Source organism: Saimiri boliviensis, chromosome X (genome assembly GCF_048565385.1).
Source record: "Saimiri boliviensis isolate mSaiBol1 chromosome X, mSaiBol1.pri, whole genome shotgun sequence".
In the NCBI taxonomy this organism is placed as follows: domain Eukaryota; kingdom Metazoa; phylum Chordata; class Mammalia; order Primates; family Cebidae; genus Saimiri; species Saimiri boliviensis.
This window is the reverse complement of record NC_133470.1, coordinates 26426023-26453354: the sequence shown is the minus strand read 5'-3', so window position 1 is coordinate 26453354 and position 27332 is coordinate 26426023. Positions and strand designations below refer to the sequence as shown.

At 36.6% G+C, this 27332-nt stretch overlaps 1 protein-coding gene and 1 pseudogene across 1 annotated transcript in view; one reads left to right on the top strand and one right to left on the bottom strand.

The window, feature by feature from the left end:
- Nucleotides 1-27332, bottom strand: part of IL1RAPL1 (interleukin 1 receptor accessory protein like 1) — a 1349174-nt gene that overhangs the window by 470334 nt on the left and 851508 nt on the right. The gene's annotated exons all lie outside the window — the stretch shown is intronic.
- Nucleotides 18296-18414, top strand: LOC120366715 (5S ribosomal RNA; annotated as a pseudogene).

The following is a 27332-nucleotide window of genomic DNA, read 5'->3' as shown; positions in this document are numbered from 1 at the left end:
CATGGCAAGTGTGTTAATAGAACCATACATTTACAATACAAATACACAGAGAAAAATGTATAGAATTACCTTATAAAAGATAAAGTGGCCGGGCGCGGTGGCTCACACCTCTAAGCCTAGCACCTTGGGAGGCCAAGGTAGGTAAATCACGAGGTCAGGAGTTCGAGACCAGCGTGGCCAATATGGTGAAACCCCATCTTTACTAAAAATACAAAAATTAGCTGGGCATGGTGGCACACGCCTATAATCTCAGCTATTTGGGAGGCTGAGGCAGAAGAATCACTTGAACCCAGAAGGCAGAGGTTTCAGTGAGCCGAGATCGTGCCACTGCACTCCAGCCTGGGCGACAAAGCGAGACTCCATTTCAAGAAAAAAATAAGATGGCGTGATGCCATTCACAAAATACTTTTAGCTCCACTTAGTCTTGAAATTCTAACTGACATATTGTTTTTGCCTTTATTATGAGCTAGCCCGTAATTCTACATGATTTCCAACCACATGGCCATCTTGTCCCTGGTTATACTCAGTAGCCTAATAACATGAAATCATAGAATTTGTGGGTACCTTGAGATATCTTGTTCAGTCCTTGACCTTCAGGCATCTGGATGGCTCACCTATCCAGATTAGGTAATGACCTTGATGCCTGCTTTTATGTTTTACTCCATCTTGGCTGCTTTATTATGCAAGACACAGATGCCCTTATGAGTCCTAAAGTGCTTCAGTACCCGAGTATAACAACTCTAAAATACATTATTCTTAAAAATCCATCCTTTAATTATCTTTCTTTCTAATGAAACTAAAATATAGTCACGCTAAGTTTCTAAAAGAAAACTTCTCTATTATATGTAGGCCTCCATCATCAGATATATATCAAAGGAAAGCTTTAAAGAAACTATGTAAAAAAAAAACAACACTTCATAATGTGTGATGAATTATTATAGAAAACATGTGACTAGTGGTAGAGACATATCACATCAGAAGCAGAAATAAGCACTTTGTCTTAATCATCATGTTAATGGAGAGACCAAATGAAGAATATATCCATATGTTGTAAGAACGCCTATAAACCTTGCTCTGAAATGCACATTTTTAAACAATGTCAACATTTTAATAAAAAAAGACATTATGTGATATTTCGTGATTTAAGGAGTTTCAGTTCAGAGAGAACATTAATGGTATTAAATTCATTGGTGCTTTCCTATCATATTTAAGCAGGAGGATTATAGTAAAAGAAATAATTTTTCCATGCCTTATCTACAGGCTCACAGGGAGAATGCTATGGCAAACCTAATTGCATTCACAATGAAGTCACAGTAGAGTGGTGAAGAGGTGAAATTTTCATTAAAACCATTACTCATATCTTTATATGCTAATTCACACATAGATGCTCAGAAGCAGGAGTACCTCAAGTTGTAAAATATATATCAACTGTATTTGAGAACTAATGAACATCCTACATACTTGTCTCAAGTAGGCACGTATTCAGAGGCTCAGTGAGTCCAAATCAACACCCAAACACAATTTAAAGTGTAATGTTTTTCAAGACTTCCAGTGTAGTATAAATAAGCACTGGTACAATAGGCATAAACAACAAAATATAAAACAATAGAAGCAGCTCTTTGTACATGAATTAAGAAATGATAGAATAAATTAATGAATTAACATTCATCAAACAAATATTTACTGAGCACCTAACAGGCATGGTGCCATGTCTTTAGGATGCAAAGGTTATGAAAAAATACTTCTTTCTCATGAGGCATAGAAAAGGATAAACCATGTCATTCCAACTGCTGAAATATTTCTTTACATATATCACTACTAGTCCTATTAATTCTATTTCTTCCCCTCCTCTCCTCCTCCTCCTTCTACTAGATAACACTTACCCGGTGCTTACCACATGATATGGTTTGGATGTGTGTTCCCTCCAAATCTCATATTGAAATGTGATTCCCAACGTTGGAGGTAGGGCCTGGTGAAAGATTATGGGATCATGGGGGCAGATGTTTCATGAATAGTTTAGCACCATACCCTTGGTGATGAGTTCGTTCTCATTCAGTTAGTTTCACATGAGCTCTGATTGTTTAAAAGAATCTGGGCACCTCCCCCTTCTTTCTTTCTTATTCCCCCTTTGACCATGTGATACATGGGCTTCCTCCTTCACCTTCTTGCCATGATTTTGAGCTTCAATGTTGATGCCATGCTTGTAAATCAAGCCAATTAAACCTCTTTTGTTTATAAATCACCCAGCCTCAGGTATTTCTTTACGGCAACACAAAAATGGCCTAACATACCCCATGCCAGACATAAATATTAGCTCCTTTAATTTTTACTGTAAAGCTACAAGGTAAATACTATTACTTCCTCAGACGGTTTACTCTAGGTTGCATAGCTAGTAAGTGTAGAAGTTGGGGTTCCTACTAAGGAATTCTGGCTGTAGTTACAAATTTCACATTCAATTACACTTTTAGAGACTGAATCCTACAGACCTTGGAGAAAATAAAAATGTATACACACATAGATACACATTAGTCAACATACATAGGATCAGGATTTCAGGGGATAGAAATATGGTTTGACTCCAATTGTCTGTTATTCTTGGAAATCACCTTGAACATAATAATCAGTCGAAATTCAAAATTATCTAACAAAGAAGAACTATTCAGTCAACTTTTCTGTGTTGGGAATAGAACACCTAATGAAAAATGTGTCCTTTCTTAAACCTTCCCTCAAGCAAAAGGATGCAGTTGAGTGAAAGGATTTCAAGCTACGTGCAATATCATTAGAGGAAATGAGGTGTTAAAAATCAGGGGGAAAAAGTAGCTGTTTACAGTGAAGAGTAAAGATCTTGATTTGCCAAAATAACAATACTTAAATAACGTTTGGATTTAAGAAATACTGATTGAGTTCCTGTCATATACTAAAAAGGATCTATAGATCAAAGGGTAAGACAAATCATTCAGGGTGAAATAGGCAGGGTGAAAAAAAGAAAGATATGTAATGAATGTACAATTACGAAGCAAGATACATGCTTTAGGGGTTACATTCTTTGATAGGTTCATAATCCAAGTGATCCAGCCTAGAAGATGAGAGAATTCTTCACTAAGTGATCTTGACCTGAAATCTGAAGGAACAGAAATAAGCCATGCAAAATGGCTTGTGTTCTGGGCCGGTGAGTGGGGTGGCGGGGCACTGAGATGGAATGAAGAATGTTCCAGTGGAAGAAATATCTTTTAGAGACAGGTCTAGGAAGGTTGGAAGATCATGGCCCATTTTAAAGAAGGCTACTGTGTGGATGGCTAGTTGAGAGACTGAGAAAGCATAGAGTAAAAATGTAGCTGGAGAGGCTGGCAGAAGACTAACCAAATGTGAGAGGTTGAGCTGTGTTCCATCCTTCCCAAATTTATATATTGCAGTCTTAATCCCTACTACCTCCGAATGTGATCTTATTTGGAAATAATGCTATTGTTACAGATGTAATTAGTTAAGATGAGGTCATGCTGGAATAGAGTGGGCCTCTAATCTAATATGACTCGTGTCCTTATTACAAAGGAAAAATTTGGACACAGAGATATAGAGGGAAGAAGATGTGAAAAGACACAGCAAGAAGATAACAATGGCTTTCTACTAGCCAAAGACAGAAGCCTAGAACATATCCTTCCCTCATGGCCCTCAAAAAGAACCAACCCCAACAACACCTTGATGTCACGCTTCTAGTCCCCAAAACTGTAAGAAAATTAACTTAAATTATTTAAGTCACCCAGTCTGTAGTACTTTGGTATAGCAGCCCTAGGAAGCTAATACAAGAGGCCAGGCTACACATGTAAGCCTTTATATTTAAAGCAGTGGGAAGCGCTCTCTCTCTCTCTCTCTCTCTCTCTCTCTCTCTCTCTCTCTGTGTGTGTGTGTGTGTGTGTGTCTGTGTGTGTGTGTGTGTCTGTGTCCATCTGGCTGTTTGTTGGAGAATTTTTAATATGGTCACATCTGTGTTTAGAAAACATACAGCCAAGGTTAGGCATTTTGGAAGACACCAAACAATCTAAGTGAGTAGTAATGGTAGTTAGTTCCAGAGTGGTGGAAGCGGAGGAGAGCTGAGGACTTTGAGAACTACTTTCTAAGAAAAGAATTAGAGATGGGAGATAAGACAGACGGAAAATAGTGAACATTTGAAGTATTTAGTTCATGCCAGGCATGATTCCAAAATCTTTAGGGTATTTAAATTTCGTGTAATCATCTCACCAACCCTGAAACGTACCCATCTTACTGATGAGGTAACAGACACAGAAAGGTTAAGTGACTTCTGCAAGTTCACACAGGTAGTATGTGTAGACTTTGGATCTGAATCCAAGCAGTCAATGTCCAGAGCTGTTAACTACTTCATTATTATCCATCAGAAAGACTTTTTAAAAAAATGCTGTGCCTTGTCAAGCTTAGTCAGTAATGGAAATCATTCTCTAAGAAAATAAAAACTGTATGATGGTTACATATTCAGGGTAAATAAATTAGTCTGGCCTTGACTAAAGGTACCATTCAATGAGTCAAGTATGCCAGCGAACATACAGATAGGTAGCTCCAAAATCTAACTTACAAAGATAAATTTGTAGTCAAAAACAGATACATGATTGTTGAAGGCATAGGTGGAGGTGAAGTTACCTAGAAAGGGACTTCTGAGTGAAAAGAAAAGGTGCCCAAGGAAAGAGTCTTGAGTAAATCACACATTTATTAGCCAAAGATAAAAGTGAGTTTGCACAACAGACACAGAAGCAACAGCCATGGTGATAGGAGGAAAACCAGAAGACTGTAGTCTCATAAATATCAAGGAAAGACAGGACATGGTCTATACTACAGTGTCAATTTAGAGGTGTGAGATATAGGTAGCAACATATAATGAAAAATGGGTAGGATTTAGTTGCATAGCCATCATCGGTGACACCAGGCGCAGCCATTTTAGGGAAGTGATTGGAGCAGAAATCAAACTGGAGTAGGTTGAAGAGTAAATAAGAAATGAGGAGAAAAAGATAGTGAGTATAGACAACTCGATCAAGATGACTGGCTATGTAGCATTATTCATAGTAGCCTCAAAATGAAAATAATTGTAAATTTACATCAACTGATGCCTGCATAACAAAATTTGGTATACCCAATGGAATGTTATTTATCTATAAAAACTAATAAAGTACTGAGACATTTCATGGATGAGCCATAAAAACTTGGTAAGTGAAAGAAACAAGACATAAAAAGTGACATATTATATGATTTCATGTATATGAAATATTCAAAATGGGCAAATTCTACAGTAGATTAGTGTATGCCAAGGCCTACAGGAAGGGGGAAAGTGGAATGGCTGTTAATGGATCTGTGAAAGGAAATCGAATCTTGGGACACCAAACTTACTATGCCAAAGGCAAAGTTAAGCTTGGGAACTGAATGACACACTGCTGCCTTCCTTTTTGCTCCCAGATAGCTGTTAATTCTGCAACACTGTGTCAAAGCCTCATCTTTAAGCCAGGTTCCCACAACTATAGAAGGGGACATGTCTCCCCAGATGGCCTCCTTCACAAATTGCTCACAAAGAATTGCCTTGTGAGTGCCTAACTCTTCCAGGATACATACCCTTCCTACAAACTAGCCCTAAAACCCAGTTCTATTAAATCTCACCCTGACAATGTCAATTACCAGCTTATCAACCCTCTGCCTACCCTGAGACAAATGACTAATTGACTTTTTCCTCTGTTCCTTCTTTTCACATGTAAAATGTAGATTTACTGAGGCTAAACAGGGCCTCGCTAGAATTTAACCATTTCCCTCAGGGGTTACCCTCTCTCCCTTTGTTTTCCCTCCTGTTTACTCTTTCCCCTTCAAATACTGAAGTTCCCCTGTCCCCTCCTTTGGAAAAAGCACAGATCACAGATGCTCCTGTGATTTCTATATTTTCCCAGGTGCTTTCTCAACTGTGGCTAAATAAACTTCTATTGATTGATACCTGCTTCAGTCACTTTTTGGTGAACCGGTGCATGGTTTGTTTTGGGGGTGATAAAAATGTTCTGGAATGCGATAGTAATGATAGTTGCATAACTGTGGAAATACATTAAAAAAATAAATTGTACAGTTTAAAATGATAAGCCAGGCACAGTGGCTCATACCTATAATCCAAGCACTTTGGGAGACCAACACAAAGGATCACTTGAGGCCAAGAGTTGAAGACCAGACTGGGCAACATAGAGAAGACCCTATCTATGCAAAAAAAAAAAAAAAAAAAATTAACCTGGCATGGTACACACTTGTAGTTCCAGCTACTTTGGAGACTGGGGCAGGAGGATCTCTTGAGCCCAGGAGTCTGAGGCTGCAATGAGCTATGATCATGCCACTTCACTCCAGCATCCATGACGGAGTGAGACCCCATGTCTCAAATAAATAAATTTTAAATTTAGAGTATTTTAAAAATAAATAAAATGGCAGATTTATGGTACGTGAATTTTATCTCCATTAACAAAATTGTATAAGAAAAAGAGATGCCTGGTTACGAAGGGAATAAGAGATATTTGGATATTGGTTGAACGGGTAATTAGTATTGAGGTATCATTTGTCATGGTCTAATAACTATTGAGAAAGATAGGTTATATAAGCCATAACTATTATTATTTTTTACTTTTTATATCAGTTTATGATTTGCCACATACAGGGGCCTCTGGTAAGCTAGAAGTAAAAAGCTTTAAATTTCCTAGGTCACAAATGTAGAACACAAAGTCTTGTATGAAATCTGACCAACAAAAGATCTTGGAGACTTAGGAGGGTGAGACATTTCTTTAGCAAGATGATGATGAAATAACTTGCAATAACAAGAGGTATTCTCTTTCACATGACTAAACTAGCAATGGGAGAGGTCCGATATAGGTGTGTTGCCCTGAATAGAGGGACTACAGAATAAAATGTTACTTGGGAAATTGTACTTCTTCAAATTAGTCTATTCCAGACAGTTTGGTGAAACTTGGATGGGACCACAGTTTGACAGGTAAGATAACTATTAATTCCAATAAACTGAACCACAAGATTTTCTTCCAAAGTACTGAAGAGGTAACAATTTTCTTGCAGTGAAATTCAGCTGTATAATCTTGTTTCTACAGTCTCCATATAATGAACCATATTACTATTCTAGAATAAAGCTATCCCATGTTTTCACTAAATTAAAAATTAAAAAAAAAAATTGCTGAGAGAGTCGAGTTGAGAGATAGCATATATCTTCTGATTAATGCCAAATAAATTAGCCCTTTTCAATAAGCCAAGGTTACCAAGAAGGGGTTTTGCTAAGATCTCAAGAGAGTAGAGAGCAGAAAATATTTAGCCCCATAACAACTCTGGGTAGTTCCATTATGTTATACCAGGATTTGCACTGTATTTTCTGAGTAGAGTTTGGAAATTGTCATCCACTCAGAGATATATTGGTACTTCAAAGGCTATTATGTTTAGGATGGAGATGCTAGGAAAAGGCACACCTGGGGAAGAGAAAGGCAGTAGTAAAGGAAAACCTAAAAATTGATTTCCATGGTAGCTGTACCCAAGCTTATATTTTTTCCGTTATAACAGCAAATGAAACATTGTACAAAATGTATTCAGCCTCTAGCTACAATATATATGTACATAGTCGTCCTGGATTTCCTTAATATGGATGGTGCATTGACCTGTAAAACTCAACTCCATCAGTGCCAACTGGTTCTCTTCGTTCATCCAGCAAAATCAAATTGATGATGCAGCACATTATATAGTTTATTAAGCAAACAGATTTGCCATTTTGCTAAACTGCTAAGGTGTACAATCATATTGTTAAGCAGAATATAAATATGAAATGCTATGAATCTTTTTTTTTTTTTTTTTGAGACGGAGTTTCGCTGTTGTTACCCAAGCTGGAGTGCAATGGCGCCATCTCGGCTCACCGCAACCTCCGCCTCCTGGGTTCAAGCAATTCTCCTGCCTCAGCCTCCTACGTAGCTGGGATTACAGGCACGCGCCACCACGCCCAGCTAGTTTTTTGTATTTTTAGTAGAGACGGGGTTTCACTATGTTGACCGGGATGGTCTCGATCTCTCGACCTCGTGATCCACCCGCCTCGGCCTCCCAAAGTGCTGGGATTACAGGCTTGAGCCACCGCGCCCGGCGCTATGAATCTTTTAATACACCAGGATTCACCCACCAAGGACATTAGTGGATTCAGGCCAATGAGAAGAGAAAATTTGGCACAAGAGTAACGAGAAAAGAGAACTCTTTTGTTCCCACCATAGGGCATGGCTGAGATGTGTAAAATGTTGGAGACAGATATTATTATCTTTAAAGACAGACTTCCTTTTTTTTTTTCCGTACTCCCCCCACTTTTTGTGAAGAGGTACCAATGCTACATGGCTTCACAAAGATGCTTCCATTTAGGAGTACCCAGTAGCCAAAGGAAGTGATTTCATGTAACCCTTCTGAGAACACCTGATGGGAGCTTGGGAAAGTCCATTTAAACTGAGCAGTTCTCATTGGGAAAATTCTAAAAGAGAAAAATTTGCCCAAGATATTGTAACTTGGCTAAATTATTTCTAGACATGAGGGGAACCACAAATGTGCCCATCTTAATCAAGCATTCTGGCTATGAAATAACCTATTATTAATCTTGATTTTAAAAGTCACCCTGTGATTAATTGACTTTAGCTCAATAGACACCACAGAGTGGTTTCGTAGTGTCTGCAAAGCAGACTAGACAAGAGAAAATGAATTAAAGGTCACTGTGATGAGCCAAGACAGCAAAGCAAAAAAAGTCGAAGAATTATCACCACTATGCCTAGGAGAATTGTTTTCCCTACAACATATTGTAATCAGTGTTATACCTTTGGCAGACATAATAAAGAAGGATGGATTAATACTGCAGAATTGCAGAAGTATCTCACCCACCAAAAACATTAATGTAGATATTCGGATAAGAGATTTACTTGGATTTTTTCTTCACTTACCTGTTTGTACATTGCTTTTCCTGCTTTGAAGGAAAAAGTAACCAACACTTTCCATTAGCAGTAAATCAGCTACCTTCAAACTTTACTTAACACAAAATTCCATATTAATAATATCATTCAGCGGCGAGGCACGGTGGCTCGGCCTGTAATCCCAGCACTTTGGGAGGCCGAGGCGGGTGGATCACGAGGTCAAGAGATCGAGACCATCCCGATCAACATGGTGAAACCCCGTCTCTACTAAAAATACAAAAAATTAGCTGGGCATGGTGGCGTGTGCCTGTAATCCCAGCTACTCAGGAGGCTGAGGCAGGAGAATTGCCTGAACCCAGGAGGCGGAGGTTGCGGTGAGCCGAGATGGCGCCATTGCACTCCAGCCTGGGGTAACAAGAGCGAAACTCCGTCTCAAAAAAAAAAAAATAAATAATAATACTAATAATAATAATATCATTTAATATAAAAATTTAAATTTTTATAATAAAATAATGAAATTAAAAGTAATAAGCAGAAAAAGGACAGCAGAATTGGCCTGATGTGGTGGCTCTTGCCACTAAGCACACTTCTTTTAAGGCAAGACTTGGAAATGGAAGTCCCCCCATATGTGAGATTCATGCATTCATTCATTCTAGTCTTCATTAATTTATTTTGCAATATTTGCTGCATATTTATTATGTACGTAGGCAGTGTAGCACCATCCCTGACCTCATAGAGTTTAAACTCCAGTGGGGAAAAATAAACTATAAATTAAATAAATAAACATTGGTATTAGCAGTGTTTGATCTGGGACCACATTCCCTGAAAGCAGGGGTTTTCAAGCTTGACTATGCAACAGAATCACTAGAAGCCTTATTAAAACACAAATTACTAGGCCTATCCTGCAGTTTCTAAGTCAGTAAGTTTGGGGTAGGGCTTCAGAATTTTTGTCTCTAACAGGTTCCTAATTAATGCTGAGGCACTTTGTCCAGGACCACATGTGAAGAAATACTACTCTAGGTCAAGGCAACACTTTTCTGATTTTAATTTTCCTTAATTATATAATGGCTGTGATAACTTCCCTGCCTACTTCACAGCATTGTTGAGAAGAACCAATAAAAAAGAGAGCTTCAGAAATGCAAGAATTTGCCAAATATGAGATTACATTTGCCAGCAACTGCTGTGTAACTGAAGGAATTGGCTGTCACTATAAAGGTGACAGAATCTCTCAGTTTGACAATGGCTGCTAAGGCTATGAAGTTCAGCCAGTAATCAGAACTTCAGTACTAATCTGCTTTTTTTCCTCTTTTATAATTACATGAAAATATTTGAGAAATTGCATAAATAAAAACAATAGAAACCCACAGGATTTTTGTTTGTCTTTTTTGAAGTCATAAGATTCAGTCTCATGATTTCAGCTTATGCTGCCAATAGATTTAACAGTCATGGGACAGGAGGCTTCAGGTTTTTTCTTTCTGTCTCCTACATCTGTCCATTGCTTTTGCTCAATAAATAATAGGTATGCTACAGATGAGACCACCTGGAAGTAGTATTATGGGATAGAATGGTTACTCTGTGACAGTTGGGGGACAATGAGAACATCTTTATTCTGTCTTTAAACATGGATTGAACACCACTGTGGTCACACTTCATATAATGCATTATTTGGGCCTTGTCCTGTCTTTTGCCTAAACTATACTATATTTAGGGTTGCCAGATAAAATACAAGGTGTCTGGGTAAATTTGAATTTTAAATAGAAAAACTTACTTTTTAGCATATGTCCAAAATATTGCATGAGACATACTTCAACTAAAAAAGTATTTCTTTGTTTACCTGAAATTCAAACTTATCCAAGCAAAGTTATTTTTATTTGCTGAATTTTGCAACCTTAGCTGTGTCCCAATAGTAATGACATGGTAACTGAGGCTGAGTGACACATATATACAGAAAATCACTCATCTGTAAACCCAGTATGAGCATCGTATTGGTGGACCTCAAATCACAGTCATCTAGTGAGCATTTTAAAAAATTCCAAAAGGACCTACCCCAGATCAATTAAATCAGAATCTCTAGAAATGGAACCAAGTCACTGATATTTTGCAAAGTTCCACAGATATGGACAGTTGAGTTTGAGAACTACTGAATTAAAAGGAGAAATACCTATCAGTTGTTCTCAGTCGTAGCTGTCCATTAAAACAATTTCAGATCTTTAAAAAATCCCAATGCCCATTCTGTGTCCCATATCCATTAAATTAGAATCCCTGGGGGTGGGAACCAGACATCAGTTGGTTGTTAAAACTCCCCAGGTTATTTCAATGTACCTTTGGGAATCATTAGTCTATAGTTAGTCAACTTGGCATGCTTTCATGACACCCACTGAAGTGTCTAAAAGCATTAGAAGAATAGCATATGCATTTACTTATTATTGCAGAGTGCAATATAAAAATTTTTTGAGACAGGGTCTCACTCTGTTACCCAGGCTGAAGTGCAGCAGCATGATCAGGGCTCACTGTAGCTTCAACCTCATGGGCTCAAGCAATCCTCTCATCTCAACCTCCAAACTACCTAGGACCGCAGGCACATGCCACCATGTCTGACTAATTTTTGTATCTTTTTGTAGAGACAGGGACTCACTATGTTACTCAGGCTGGTCTTAAACTCTTGGACTCAATCAATAGTCCTGCCTTGATCTCCCACAGTGCTGGGATTACAAGTATAAGACACCACTCCCAGACTAAAATTCTGATTTCAGTTTGTATTAAATTTAACTTTTATTTTAGGTTAAGTGGTACATGTGCAGGTTTGTTACACAGGTAAATTGCGTGTCACAGGTGTCGGGTGTACAGATTGTTTTGTCACCCAGGTAATAATCTTAGTATCCAATAGGTAGTTTTTCCATCCTCACCCTCCTCCCACCCTTCATCCTCAAGTAGGCCCCGGTGTCTCTTGCTCCCTTCCTTTTGTCTATATGTACTCAAAGTTTAGCTCCCACTTATAAGTGAGAACATTAGATTTTGGTTTTCCACTGCCATGTTAGCTTGCTTAGGATAATAGCCTCCAGGTACAGAGGACACTGTCTCATTCTTTTTTGGGCTGCATAGTATTCCATTGCATATATGTAGCACATTTCTTTATCCATTCTACTGTTGATGGGTATTTAGCTTGATTCAATGTCATTGATATTGTGGATAGTGCCATGATGAATATACACGTGCCTGTGTCTTTACGACAGAGTATGTTAGATTCCGTTAAAAATGCCTTGTTACTTTTACATTCTGACTAAATTTTTTTCACTTCTGTCAACAACAGAGTACTGTAAAGAGGGTTAGAAAAGTATAAAATTTAGTAGTATTCCTTGCCATTCATACATATCAATCCTGAGAAGCTTACCGGTATAAGAACGCTTATTACTAAAGTAATTCTTTATGTCTTACCTTTCCAGTGACATCCCATTGTACAACTTAAGGGAGACCATTTACATAGACTGTAATATGAATGGTATGCTCCGGAGTTTTAATACTTGATGATCTTGCATCTACTCCACTAACAATTGTATTCTTCTAAGGCAAAGACTATGATTTAGGCTTTTTAAAGCTCATGGAAGATACGTTAAACAAGTGCTCCTAATAGAAATTCAATAATTATTTAAATAGAAGCATAAAAAAACTGAACATCCAAATTAAATATATAGCTACTATCAAAATTACTGAGTGATAATAGTTTTACTATTATAAATATATTAAAGATATTCTTAAAATTTTGTGAGACAAATATGTGAGAAGGAATTGGCTGAGGAGGTCTCACTTGGCACCTCTCAGGAGACTAGAGTTAAGTATCAGGCAAGTTTGTAGTTACTTAAAGACTGGACTGGGTTGATCATCCAAGATGACGCACTCACAGGCCTGGAAGTTGATGCTGACTGTTGGCCGGTACCATTGACTGAAATTTCTGCATGGGGCCTCCAGAACATGGTGGTTACAGGATAGTTTTTTACATGGTGGTTGGTTTCTCCCAGAATATGCCTCCCAACAGAATCAGGTAGAAGCTAAATGACATTTTCTAACTTAGCCTGAAAGTTACATAACATCACATCAACTTTATTCTATTAAGTGGAGTAATTATAAGGCTGCTCATACTCTACCTCATAACGAGAGGTGTGTCAAAGAGTTTTGGGGTCGTGATTCCAATTAATTTTAATACTTCACTTAAGTCTTCTAATATATTCCTTTAAATTTTTATCCAGAATGAGTAATTAAGTTATTCTTAAGCAAATACATTTTTTAAACCCCAAGTAAGTGCAGAAACCAGGGACCTGGGTAAAAAAGAAAGAAAAAAGAAACCTGACTTATTTGAAACCTTAAGATACTAGACTAGTTCAGTATCTTAACAATACGCCATGCCTAATTGGGTTTGTTTCTGCCAGTACTTTAGTCATGTCTACACCATGAGTAACATACACAGTGAGAAGTTAGAGAGTTAAAAGTATTATACCACTTTTGAAACGCATTTCTTTTCTGGAATTTGCCAGCAATTCATATGAAGGTTTATCTTCTTTTTCCTAAAGCTACACCATTCAATATTTCATATTATGAAGGCTATTTGCTTATCCTTCTTTGGATTCATGATGTGAGTTTTTTAATAAAGCACGTGAAATTCCTTTAGGATTTCTTTTGTAAATCTCTCTATGCATTTGTCATAAAATAAAGTAAAAAAATAATGCTTAATTATTTGCAAATCTGTCATTAGAATTTTCAGTGTTAGCCAAATGAAGCATATCCACTTCCAAAACACAATCTTAATTCACATGGTTGAATCTTGTATTTTTTATTTTTTTATTTTTTATTTTTTATTTCATGCAGGTTTGTCTACAGAGATGCGAGATGCCAAACAATATTAAACATCAAGTTCCAATACAGCCTTTTTCCTTATCCACAAGGGAAAGATCTTTAATTTACCCCAGGATTGTTAGACCAATTGTCCCCCAAATACCAACAGACACATATGCACATGGCTGTAGAGAAACCATTCATTTTCTCTGTACTGGGGAATCTCTTGTGGGATAATTCAAGTCCATCTATCACATCACTAAGGAAGAGTTTTGAGGCCAAACTAACTATGAGATGAGAGAAGGAAGGGAAGTCAGTCAGTATCCACTGTGACTAGTCTTCACCAGCAGGGTTTGCTTCAGCTGGCCTGGAACTGTCAACCAAAACTGCAATTACTGACCTTGCTAGAGGCTGTGGCTCCCTGGAGGCAGCAGGGGAAAGAGGGAATGATGGATGCTTATGTGTTTTCTACAAACAGGAGGAATGATTATGAAGTATTCATGCTGTTACAGACTATAGTGCCAGGTCCCAAGAGGATCATAAGATTAAAATCGTAAGATTTTGGAATGAAAATAGGTTCCGTGAGAGTTCACTTCAAGTTCTCATTAAAATTTTTATAAGAGAGAAGGAAAACATATGCCTTTATCACAGAGCAATTATAACTTATAAGCCAGTGAGAACGCTGGTGACAAGTGGTATGAAAAAACTCCCCAAGTAATAGTTTATTTCATGGAGCTGTTTTTCCCTTGAAAACTATGAACATAGTTTCACTGTAAAAAGTTTCCTTTTGTGCCAGTTTTATATTTTAGACATTATAAAATCTTTGTGATGGAATTCCATGGAAATTTTCATTTTTATAGAAAAATCACCTATAGAAATGTCTCCCTATATGACAATATGCTTTCAACAGCTTTGTTATATATAATAAAATTCATCCATTTTACATGTTCAGTTTAATGAGTTTTAGTAAATTTATATATTTGCACAACTATCACAACAACCCAGTTTTAAAACACTTCCACCACCCCAAAGTTTCTTCATGCCAATTTGTAGCTAATCTCTGATTCTACTCCTAGTCCCAGGAACCCCCATTGATTTGGTCTCTGTCTCTACAATTTTATTCTTTCTACAAGTTTCATATAATTGAAATATTAAAATATCTATACTTTTGTGTCTAAATTATTTTACCCAGTATGATGCCTATGAGATCAAGCCATGTATTTGCATGTATCAATAGTCTATTTCTTGTTGGGGAGAGTAGCATTAAATTGCATGCACATAAATATTGTTTTATTCACTAGTTGATGAACATTTGGAAGAGTTTACAGTTTGGGGCTACTCTGAATACTGCTAGTCTAAACATTAAATTATAAGTGTTTGCATAAACATACGTCTCTTGGGTAGATATCTAGGTATGGAGTTTCTAGGTTTTATACAGCATACGCACATATACACATATATACATAGTACATTTATATATAGTTATATGTGCATATACTATATGTAGTTACATATATAGTATATCTGTATATTTAATTTAAAAAATATATTGCAAAACTGTTTTCCAAAGTGGCTATATCAATTTACATTCTCACCAGCAACGTGTAACTATTTTAGTTTCTCTATCTCATTGCCAATATATAGCATTGTCAGTCTTTTGGATTCTAGCCATTCTAGTGGGTGCAATGTGGTATTTCCATGTGGTTTTACTTTGCATTTCCCTAATGATTAATGGTGTTGAATAACTTTTTCTGTCCTTGTTGGCCATTTGTATATCTTCTTGCGAGAAGGGTCTATTCAAATATTTTGCTATTTTTTAAATGTGGTTTTCTTATTATTATCAAGCTTTATGCATTTTCTATGTTCTAGATAAAAGCCTTCGTCTGTTTTATATTTTGAAAATACTTTTCCCAAGTCTCTGGCTTGGTTTTACATTGGCTCAATAATATCTCTTGAAGAAAAAAAAGTGTTTGATTTTGATAAAGTTCAACATTAATATTTATTATATTGTTCATGCTTTTTGTGTCATATTTAAGAAATACTGGTCTACTCCAAGGTCACAGAGATTCTCCCTCATGTTTTCTTTTGCACGTTTTGTAGCTTTAGCTTTTCTCTTTAGTGTTTGGTGACGGCTTATTTCTGTGTCACGGGCAGGGCTGATATTTCTAGCCGGTAGGCAAGCAGTTATTTATGTCTGGCAACTGTTTTGATGGGTCAATGGCCGGGCGGTTAACTATTTTGAATATAATTTCCAATTGTTTGTAATAATATTAACAGACAAGTTGCAGAGTGGTATTAGTACACATACAATTAGGAGTAGTTCAAGTGTCTGTATTTCTTACTCCTCAATTTTTAAAAAAAGAGCTAAAGTATGGCAAATCTCAGCAGTCAGGCTTGTCATATGGGTAGTTGCTTACAAGAAGCTGGAGTAAGTAGAAATAGGACCTGATGTTTGTTCGACATTGTGGGATACAATAGTTGCAGGAAGAATTTGCCCAACCACAGGCTAAGTGTTCCAAATCAATAGGATGGGTCAGTACAATGCCACCCAGCAAATGTGAAGATCTCCAGTGATAGGTGAGCAAAGACCAAAGATGCCATAGACTCTAGGAAGGGAGACATAAACTAATCTCAGGGGAGCTGATTTTGCTACTTAAAAATTCATACAGGCAAATATTACAAGATAGTAAGGCTTGAAGCACTGGGTATAGAGATCTAGTCAGGGTTCTACTCCCTAGGTAATGACTTAGGAAAAAGACAGAATATATAGAAGACAGTTGTTTTACTGAATAGTTTTCTAGAAACAGAAAATAGGCAGGCTCAGTTAAAAGTATTAGTGCATATGGTGGGACTAAAACTTGAAAATAATTTAGGTTCCCAGTTGTTAATCCTTAAAACATTACAGCCAAAGAAAGACAAATATCTCATGATCCCACTTATACGTGGAATCTGAAAAATTGGAGTCTTAGAAGCAAAGAGTAGAATGGGAGTTACCAGGGGTGTGGGGGGCAATATGTTGGTCAAAAGATAGAACATTTTACTTAAATATGAGACATAAGTTCAAAAGACATACTATACAGCAGGCGTCCCCAAACTTTTTACACAGGGGGCCAGTTCACTGTCCCTCAGACCGTTGGAGGGCCGCCACATACTGTGCTCCTCTCACTGACCACCAATGAAAGAGGTGCCCCTTCCTGATGTGTCGCGGGGGGGGGGGGGGCCGGATAAATGGCCTCAGGGGGCCGCATGCTGCCTGGGGCCGCAGTTTGGGGACGCCTGCTATACAACATGATGACTAGTTATTAGCAATGTATTAGATTCTTTAGAATTGTTGAGAGTAGATTTTGTGTGTTTTCACTGCAAAAGTGATAAGTAGGGGAGGTATTGTGTATGTTAATTATCTAGATTTAGTTATTTCACAATGTATACACATTTCAAAATATGTTGTACATAAAATTATATACAGTATTTTTGTCAATTAAAAATAATTTTTAGAATGTTATAGTTCACCTCAACAGCCTCTTACTTAGAAATCCTCTTACCTATGTAGGGACCCTCATTGTCTCCTTTATAAGATATTATGATACTCTTCTAATCTGCTCCCTTGTTTACACTCCCTTACTTCTCTAATTTATTCCACACACCACTCCTAGAATGACTATCTTCCAGTGTGATTTCTACCAAATCCCTCTGTGATATAAACTATTTAATGGTCTACCATTGCCTGTCAAGCTAGGTTGAAGTTCCTCCTCCTGGTATTGAAAGCTCTAAAACATGAATAAATCCACATTCCTAACTCATCCACAGTTACTCCTCACCACAGAGGCTACACTTCTGCAATAACAAAAAGCTCAATGTTCATAAAAATTCAGCTTCTTAAACTATGCACATTCTCTCCATCAGAAATCATTCCACAATGTCAGCTTACCACAGTCCTCCCAGCCTTCAAGAATAATAGCAAATGCTACCTCTTCAATGAAATACTTTCTCATTGCCCCAATTTGATGTCTTATCTTACTCCTTTGAAGCTTTATGTTGTCTAGATAGTGTTTGGCAAACTATGGACCACAAGCCAAATCTATCCCATCACGTTTTATATAAACACAGCTATAAGCATTTATTTACTCAATATTTGTGACTGCTTTCAAACTACAAAGCATGAATGTGAGTAGTTGTGACACAAACCACATGACCCATAAAACTGAAAACATTTACTAGCTAGCCTTTTACATTAAAAAGTTTTCTGAGGCTGGAATGGTAGTTCACACATGTAATTGCAGCATTTTAGAAGGCTGAGGTAGGAGGATCACTTGATCCCAGGAGTTCAAGACCAGTCTGGGCAACACAGCGAGACCCTGTCTCAAAAAAAAAAAAAAAAAAAGTTGTCTCATCTCTGATCTAGACCATACTGACCAGGGAAAGGCTAATTATTATACGTATTGGTATGCCCTAATAAAGAGAAACTATTTATTAGGTTGGTGCAAAAGTTATCGTGGTTTTGCCATTTAAAAGTTTTATTCTGCATCCATAACACCCTGAATGCACCCGATCTTGTCTGATCTCAGAAGCTAAGCAGGGTTGGATCTGGTTAGTACTTGGATGGGAGACTGCCTGGGAATACCAGTTGCTGTAGGCTTTTAAAATAAAATAAATAAAAAATATAGAAAAAAAGATAAAAGTTTTATGTGATTACTTTTATGGACTTTATAATATTATTTCATCCTAATCTAATCACCAACTATTGTTTACTTCAGTGTGATCTGACATGGTCCAAGGATCCATTTGAACAATGTGTGTGTGCAACTTGACTGCCCAAGGAGTACAACTCTCTTTGTATATATTCTTGTATCCATCTGGCAGTAGTCCATATTTCCCGATGTTGAGCTAATTATTAAAATGTGTTAAGTAACGTACTACAACAAAATATTCATGGTACGTGACAGGATTTTTCAGAATAGAGGCACATTCAACAAAAGCAAAAATTGAAAAGTGGGACCTAATTAAAGAGCTTCTGCACAGCGGAAGAATCTATCAGCAGAGTAAACAGACAATCTATAGAATGGCAGAAAATAATTGCGAACTATGCTTCTGACAAAGGTCTAATATCCGGAATCCATAAGGAACTTAAGATTCCTAATCAAATCAATAAACAAAAACCACAAAGGGCATGAACAGATACTTTTCAAATGATGTACAAGGCCCAGTACAGTGGCTCATGCCTGTAATCCGTACTTTGGGAGGCCAAGGTGGGCAGATCACTTTTGAGGTCAAGCGTTCAAGGTCAGAGGATGTACAAGAAGCCAACAAACATATGAAAAATATGTTCAACATCACTAATGTCAGGTCAATGCAAATCAAAACCACAATAAGATATCACCTCACGCAAGTCAGAACAGCTATTAAAAAGAAAAAAAATAACAGATGCTGGTGAGGCTGCATAGAAAAGGGAATGCTTATACTCTGTTGGAAGGAATGTAAAATAGTTCAGCCCTTGTGGAAAACAGTTTGTAATTTTCTCAAAGAATGTAAAATAGAGCTACTATTCAACCCAGTAATCCCATTGCTAATTACATATCCAAAAGAAAACAAATAATTATATCAAAAAGACACATGCATTTGTATTTTCTTCACCCATGCCATTTACAATAGCAAAGACATGGAATCAACCTAGGTGTCCATCAATGATGGATAAAATAAAGAAAGTGTAGTACACCATGGAGTACAATACAGGCACAAAAAATAACAAAAGAACAAAATCATGGCATATCTAGCAACATGGATGCAGCTGGAGGCCATTATCCTAGGTGAACTAATGAAGGAACAGAAAACCAAAGACTGCATATTCTCACTTATAAGTGGGAGCTAAACTTTGAGCACACATGAACATAAACATAATAACAATAGGCACTAAAGACTACTTAGGGCATGGAGGAAAGGTCAAAAAACAATCTATTGGGGATTATGCTCACTACCTGTGTACAGTATACCAATGTAACAAACCTGTGTATGTACTCCTGCATCTAAAATAAATTTAAAGAAAAGAAGTTAAAGGAAATACATGCTTTGGACCAAAAAAAAAAAAGAATAGAGATAAATAAAAGCTGGTGTAAGTTATTTTATTTTATCTATTTTATCTTACCTCATCTTATTTTATTTCATTTTGACATAGGGTATCACTCTTTTGCCCAGGATGGAGTATAGTGGTGTAATCACGGCTCACTGCAAACTATGTCTCCTGGGCTCAAGTGATCTTTTTTCCTCAGCCTCCTGAGTAGCTGGGACCACAGGTGCATGCCAACATGCCTGGCTAAATTTTTTATCTTTTGTAGAGACAAGGTCCCACTATGTTGCCCAGACTAGTCGTGAACTTCTAGGCTCATGCCATCCTCTCACCTGGGCCTCCCAAAGTGTTGGGATTACAGGAGTAAGACACCGTATCAGCTTGGATTTTATTTTAATAAAGTGGCTTGTGCTCAACATTCTTCCATAAAATAATTTTAAAACGGAATTTCAAGTGTTATTAGAAAAAATACCCAATCCTATGTAAATGGTGATATAAATATGCACGTAAACATCCTTTCACTCCCTTTGCTAACCAAAATGGATTCATAAAAGGTCAATAAAAAGTGGGTGGTATTAAAGCCTTGGAAGCACTGTCTTCTGTAACTGATCAGCCTCTTTTCAATCTGGCGACTATGAGAGTCACAGTTTTGACTATTTTTGTTATATCTTCTGCACCTAGCACAGATTACAGCATTTAGTAGATGTTCAGCAAAGGTTTTAAATAAAAAAAAAATGAATGATTCCCTGCTTTTTTTGTATTCTGTGACTGGCAAATTCCTATTAGAACACTTCCAAGTAGACAAATTTCCTTTCAACCAAAGTCTTAGCCCATATCCAATCTTACGTCACCCAAATGAATGGCATCAATAGAAGTTTTATAGCAGTTAGCCATGACCACTAGCCCCCCACCTGACCCATCTCTCTGTACTCCCACCCCAGAAAACCTACCCTGGCTTAGACAATGATTATAATTCAAATACCCTTTACCTCTTTCATTTCTTAAAGCTAAGATTTCCAAAAAGCAAGATGTCATGCTACAAAAATGTGCAACAAAATATTTTAGTGAAATTTAACTTAGAGTTGAAGATGTTGTAAGACATTCAATTCCAGGCTTATTAGAAAACTTTTTTTTTTTTCCTCTTTTTGGGTACCCATGGGCTTCTCAACAGAAAATTTCATTGTCAGCTTTTTGTTAATTTTCTAAAAGGGAATAAATATTTCAGTTGTTTCTTTTCTATGATCCTCAAAGCAAGCAAACCCCAATTTTTGCAGTGTTTCACTGCCTTTGAAAGGAATAAATACATTTTCTTTTATGTCTAATGTATAATTTTGGAAAGGCTCATTATCATCCAGTGAGTGCTATCACTGCTTTGTTCTAGACAGACGTTAATCAATAATGTGAATAAATAAGGAAGGAAAGAGTGATGACTGAGGATTTTCTTCCTTTTTACACTAATAATTTTAACATTTTTAATTAAATTAAAATAAATAAAATTACTTTTAAATAGAAAATTAAATGAACCTCATGGCAATGCAATAGAACTGTGGGTTTCTTAATTAAAAAGACAAACGCCATGCAATATAAAAATGTAAGGGCCTCAACTGTGAGCTCACATCATGTACTTGTGATAACACTTTGGATAACAACTTAACTAAACTAATATTTTGGAGGGGGTTCGTATTAATCCTTATCCACTTTTCTTGGGAGGGGGAAATTTAAAATATCCTCCCTAAATACCATAGAACTTTTACATGTATTTTGATGCCAAAAAGTAAAAACTTTCAAGGCAAAAGTTCCTTTGCTTCAACACTTACATATAATTAACAATTAACACTCTACTTTTCCTTTTATAAAGTCATTGGAGTGTATATTATAACCTCACTGAGCTGGAAAAAATCATCTTCATTTAAGATTTCAAGTACTACTTAAAGCTTAAGGAGACACTTTCAGTTATTGAAGAGATAACTGTTGGAACTCTGTTTTCGTTAAAACAAAAACTAAAGAAATTTATTGAAAAGAAAAAGTCTCTTGTCTCTATAAGACATTTTTTCCCCGCTTACTTTCTTTTTAAAAATATTTTATTTTATTTTAAGTTCCAGGATACATGTGCAGGACATGCATGTTTATTACACAGGTAAAGGTGTGCTGTGCTGGCTTCCTTCATCTATCAACCCATCACCTAGTTATTAAGCCCTGCATGCATTAGCTATTTATCCTGATGCTCTCCTTACCCCTGAGATTTTATTTTAATTGATTTCAGAAAAAAAAAGGAACTGTGAATAATTTTTGCAGTTATATATTTCGAGCCAATGGCATCTATAACGATGCTGTATGCTTTTCAGTGAACATAGGTGCATTTCCTGTGCACTCACCAGACTTCAGATGTTGGGATCTGCCCCCTCATTCCCGCTTTCTATTTGAACACCAAAAAGATGGAACTATCAGACGCTGGTTTTGGTCTCTACAGTGCATGAGAAGTTGTTCCTACTCCAAAGGACAGACATGAAAAAATGAGAGACAGGCGAGCTTCATATATCCTCACCTTTTTGGTGATGGCATCTCTCACTGGTGGTGTAGCCATGTTTATTGTATTATTTTATTCCCCATATAGCTTTGTTGATTTTTGAACAATTTTTCTACTTCATTCTCCCATCGTTACTTGCCCTTCAGAATTTGTTCCTGCTGATTCCTGGCTACCTCCCTGGTTTCTCTCCAACTCTGGTTCTCTTGCTGTTATAAATTTTTGCTTAGATTGTTGCTTGTCTGCTTAATTTTGAACTCCTGTTTTGCTATGACATGTGGTACACACATGGCCCTAATTTAAAAATTCTCACCTTATTCCCAACCAACCTATCCATTTGCTGGTCCGTTTGGAGATTCCACCAGGGATTAGCCAATTCTCATGCCTGTCCCCTTATCTCTGTCTTCCCCCACATTGCCAGCTGAGGTACATACACTAAGATATTAGGACTTTTCAAGGAGTACACAGACATGAACATATTTAAGGAAATCTATTTCCAGATCCTCAGCTTTCAGACACAAATAAAATTGATCTGATAATGCCTCTTCTCTTATGTAACCACAGTTTTCTTACTTTGAAGAAGAAAGACATACCTCACTATGGCAAATCTTATCAAAGTATATTGCTCCAGGGAGTAAAACCCTCTAGGGCATCAAACAAAAGGACCATTAAATAATGCACTGAACATTTGGGTAGTTCATTGAAGGTATCTTAAAGAAAATATTGAAAGATACAGTTCTTTGTTTTGTCAAAGGAAAAATATTCAGGGCAAACCTCTGTCTTAATGTTAATCTTTTCCCACGAACCAAATGAGTTAAATATTCAATTCAAAGTTTCAACAAAAAATGTATTTAGAACACATATATAATGCAGATGAATGTATATTCTTTGCAACTGTTTAAATGTATGAGGAAATGTTTTATATTTAAAATATGGGAGACAGTACATGTTTTTTCAAAATTCCTTTAACGTTATCCGAGAAAAGCAATTTGAAGAGAATTAGAACTTCTCAGCCATAATTGCACAATAGAATCACTTGCGTTGCTTTAAAAATGTACAGATGTCCAAACAACGGTGAAGAATCTTTGAAGGTTGGACCTAGATATAATAAAAAAAAAATGTCTAAAAGCTCCGCCAGATGATGCCAATGTGCAGCCCGGGTTGAGAGTTATTGGATTGTGATCTGCTACTGGGGATGATCTTACACTCATTTCAAAGTCAACAATCTTTATTTCTCCCTTTGTAATGTAATGTTGCAGTTATAGTAATTGGTAATGGTTGTTTCTTATAACTGTTTACTAATGTTGAAAGTAAACTACAAACACAATAATTTAAAAACCCAATTATTTATGTGTCTTGGAATTATTTTTCCTTCTCAATTACTTCCTAGAGCAGGCGTCCCCAAACTCTGGCCCGCAGGCCGCATGAGGCCCCCTGAGGCCATGTATCCGGCCCCCCGCCGCACTTCAGGAAGGGGCACCTCTTTCATTGGTGGTCAGTGAGAGGAGCACAGTATGTGGCGGCCCTCCAACGGTCTGAGGGACAGTGAACTGGCCCCCTGTGTAAAAAGTCTGGGGACGCCTGTCCTAGAGTATGATCATATAGTCATAAATACATTTAAACCAAATTGTATGTGAAGTAAAAGTAGTTTTTCCTTCATTTCTTTAAAGTAATAGTGATAAATACCATATTGAGTAAGAATGGGATATTCTTACAGCATTTAGATTACACTCAGCCTCTCATTATATGAGAAAGAAACAAACTCTGCACTTTGGGAGGCCAGAGAGGGTGGATAACTTGACGTCAGGTTCCAGAGCAGCTCTGGCCAACATGGTGAAACCCCATCTCTACTAAAAATGCAAAAATTAGCCAGGCGTGGTGGCAGATGCCTGTAATCCCAGCTACTTGAGAGGCTGAGGCAGGAGATTCACTTGAATCCAGGAAGGGGAGGTTGCAGTGAGCCAAGATAGCACTACTGTACTGCAGCCTTGGCGAAAGACTGAGACTCCATCTCAAACAAACAAACAAACAAACAAACAAAGAAAAACCCCACAAAATCTATAGTCACCGTCAGGGGAACACTCTCCGTGGTTTTACAAGGGTTAATTTCCAGACCCATTGTGGGGACTGGTAATGTAGTTATTTATTCATAATTGCTCCTTCCACTTAATTTAATGGTACTTTATGATTATCTACCATGGCTTTGTCCTAAGTTTCTGCTGGCAATGTAAAGGTTAATCCTGCCATTCAAAAGTACTTACTGAACACATATTTTTGTCCAGGCACTGTTATAGGCACTTGTGACATGGCCAAGAATGAAACATACAAAAATCCATGCTCTCATTGAGGTAAAAAACATGGTCTCTATCCTAAAGCATCTCAAAACCAAAAATTAACACAGCTACACCATCCACAAGGAAAAACATCATTTTCTGTAATGTAAGGTATAATTTCTGGAACAGATAAGTCGCAAAATCCCCTCCCTAAATTGTCTCATAAAAAATTAAATAAAAGAGAAATATATTCCCTGGCAGTGACTTCAAGGGGACTGCCATCTCAAAGAGACATTGTCCCAGTGATCTGCTGCAATATATTACATGCACATATAATAGATGACCTCACTGGAATGGTCATATTTTCTATACCAATAATTTTCTGCCTAGACCTGAATGAGAGTCAATTGTAGAAAATTAATCTAAAACATACGAAGAAAGAATCAGATGAGTTGGGCACCTTCTTAAGTATTTAGAAACGTAGATATAATTCTGCTTTATTTATAATAGCTTTACCCACTTCAGAAATGATAGACTTCAGAAACTTGATGAAATCATTGTTATCTTTATTTCAGAACTCCCATGTTATATTTACTTATTTGACTACTCTTAGTTATTTTGACTTTGACTAAATGAATAACTTTTCCATGACGAGTATTCCTTTTCCTTAAAAAAAAAAAAAAAAAAACAAACCATGAATCCAAATTCTGATATGCACAAAAAGTCTTAGAACAATGCTGCATTGAAACCTGTACTCCTTTCTTATTAAAACAAACTATCGGACTACTGGGAAAATCATATTTATTTTTCTATTTTTAAAATTAATTTTCTATTATGTTGAAGCACCAAATACTGTTTTGTTCTGAGGAATGACAAACAAAAATGATAACTGTTTTTAATGTTGGCCACTGTTTCACAAATAACTTTTTAACATTTATGTGTTTCACGTTGCCTAATGGAACAAAACATATAAAGCTACATGGAAAAAAAAAAATATATATATATATGTATATGCATATACATGTATGTTTACATATATACACACAAAGAGAGAGAGAACAAATTCAAATGACTCCTTGGAGATTAATTCATAAAAACAATTCAATTCTGCATCCCAGGTTACTATAAAATTACCAATTAAAATGATTTTTAAAATTTTACTATATGCTTGCGGCAATAGCTCACACCTGTTATCCCAGGACTTTGGGAGGCCAAGTTGGGTGGATCAGTTGAGGTCAGAAGTTCAAGACCAGCCTGTCCAACCTCATCTCTATTAAAAATACAAAAATTAGCTGGGCATGGTGGTGGGTGCCTGTAGTCCCAGCTACTTGGGAGGCTGTGTCAGGAGAATCGCTTGAACCCAGGAGGCGGAGATTGCAGTGAGCTAAGATCATACCACTGCACTCCAGCCTGGGTGACAGATGAGACTCCTTCTCAAAAAAAAAAGAAAAGAAAATTACTACATATTCTCTTTTTTCCTATTAGGTATAGACAGAGTCAACCATTTTCTATCTTGTATCTAAATAAACTTCCCTATCTTTTTTGAATGTGCTTCCTTTGAACTTGACTGTTTCTGATCAATTATTAGTGTCATCGTGGCTTCTTAAGATAAATGCCAACCCCCTCACTAGCTAACTTGCTATCATATACAAATATTGGCACTTTAGTTAAGCTAAATCATATATTGTAAGTGGTAAATAAGTATTCTGCAATTATTTTCCAAGTTTATTTGACAAAATTTAGGATCTGTTTTATGAGCATTCTTCGCAGATTCTATTTGAGGTACTGACAAGCATGAATATATTTAAAGTAGTTTTGAATATGAAAATGCCACTTCATTTTAACAACTTTCATTTGAATTAAATATTAATAGGAATGGTTGCATCAGATAAAATATAAAATATATGAATGTTTATTTTTTAAAAGGTTGAATGATTGGATATGATTTAGCTCTTTGAGGGCTTAAAATGGTACACACACCTATTACTATTGCTTGCTAGTTAGAAGCTATCCCTCTATATGAAATATATGAATACATATTAGATCAGTGCTTAGCAAACTATGGCTTGTGGACAAAATCTAGCTCTTTGCTTGGTTTTGTAAAGAAAATTTTTGGAACACAGCCACGCTCATTTGATTATATACTGGCTATGACTGCTTTCATGCTACCACAGCAGAGATAAGTAGTTGTGATACAGGCCATGTGGCCTGTAAATTCGTAAAATATTAACTCTCTGGACCTTTACAGATAGCTGTAAATGTATGTGTATGTGTATGTGCACATGTGTGTATTCACTCCTGGAATCTTTTTAAGACTTATCATACTTTTAAAAACATGTTAGCACACTGAAGCCATCTCAAAATGTATTCAATTATAAATTATAATTTTTTATCTCTAACATTAGCTAAATGTCCCTACTTGATAATTGAGCTTTCTATTATGCTAAAATTGACTTATATTTGTCAAGCCTTAATTACAAAGCAAAACATTTGAAATTTTCCTTTCCAGTTTGACATTTTCTATCCAGTTTGCATTTCCCAAGTTATTAAGATTATAATAGTAAAACTGCTGATATTATCAAGGAAGTTGAATTAGGAATGCTAAAAATAATATTGGCTGTCAAGAGAATTTCCTCAACATAGCTTTCTTCCCCGGGTTTTTTTTTTTTTTTTGGTCCATTTTTAAATTATTTCCT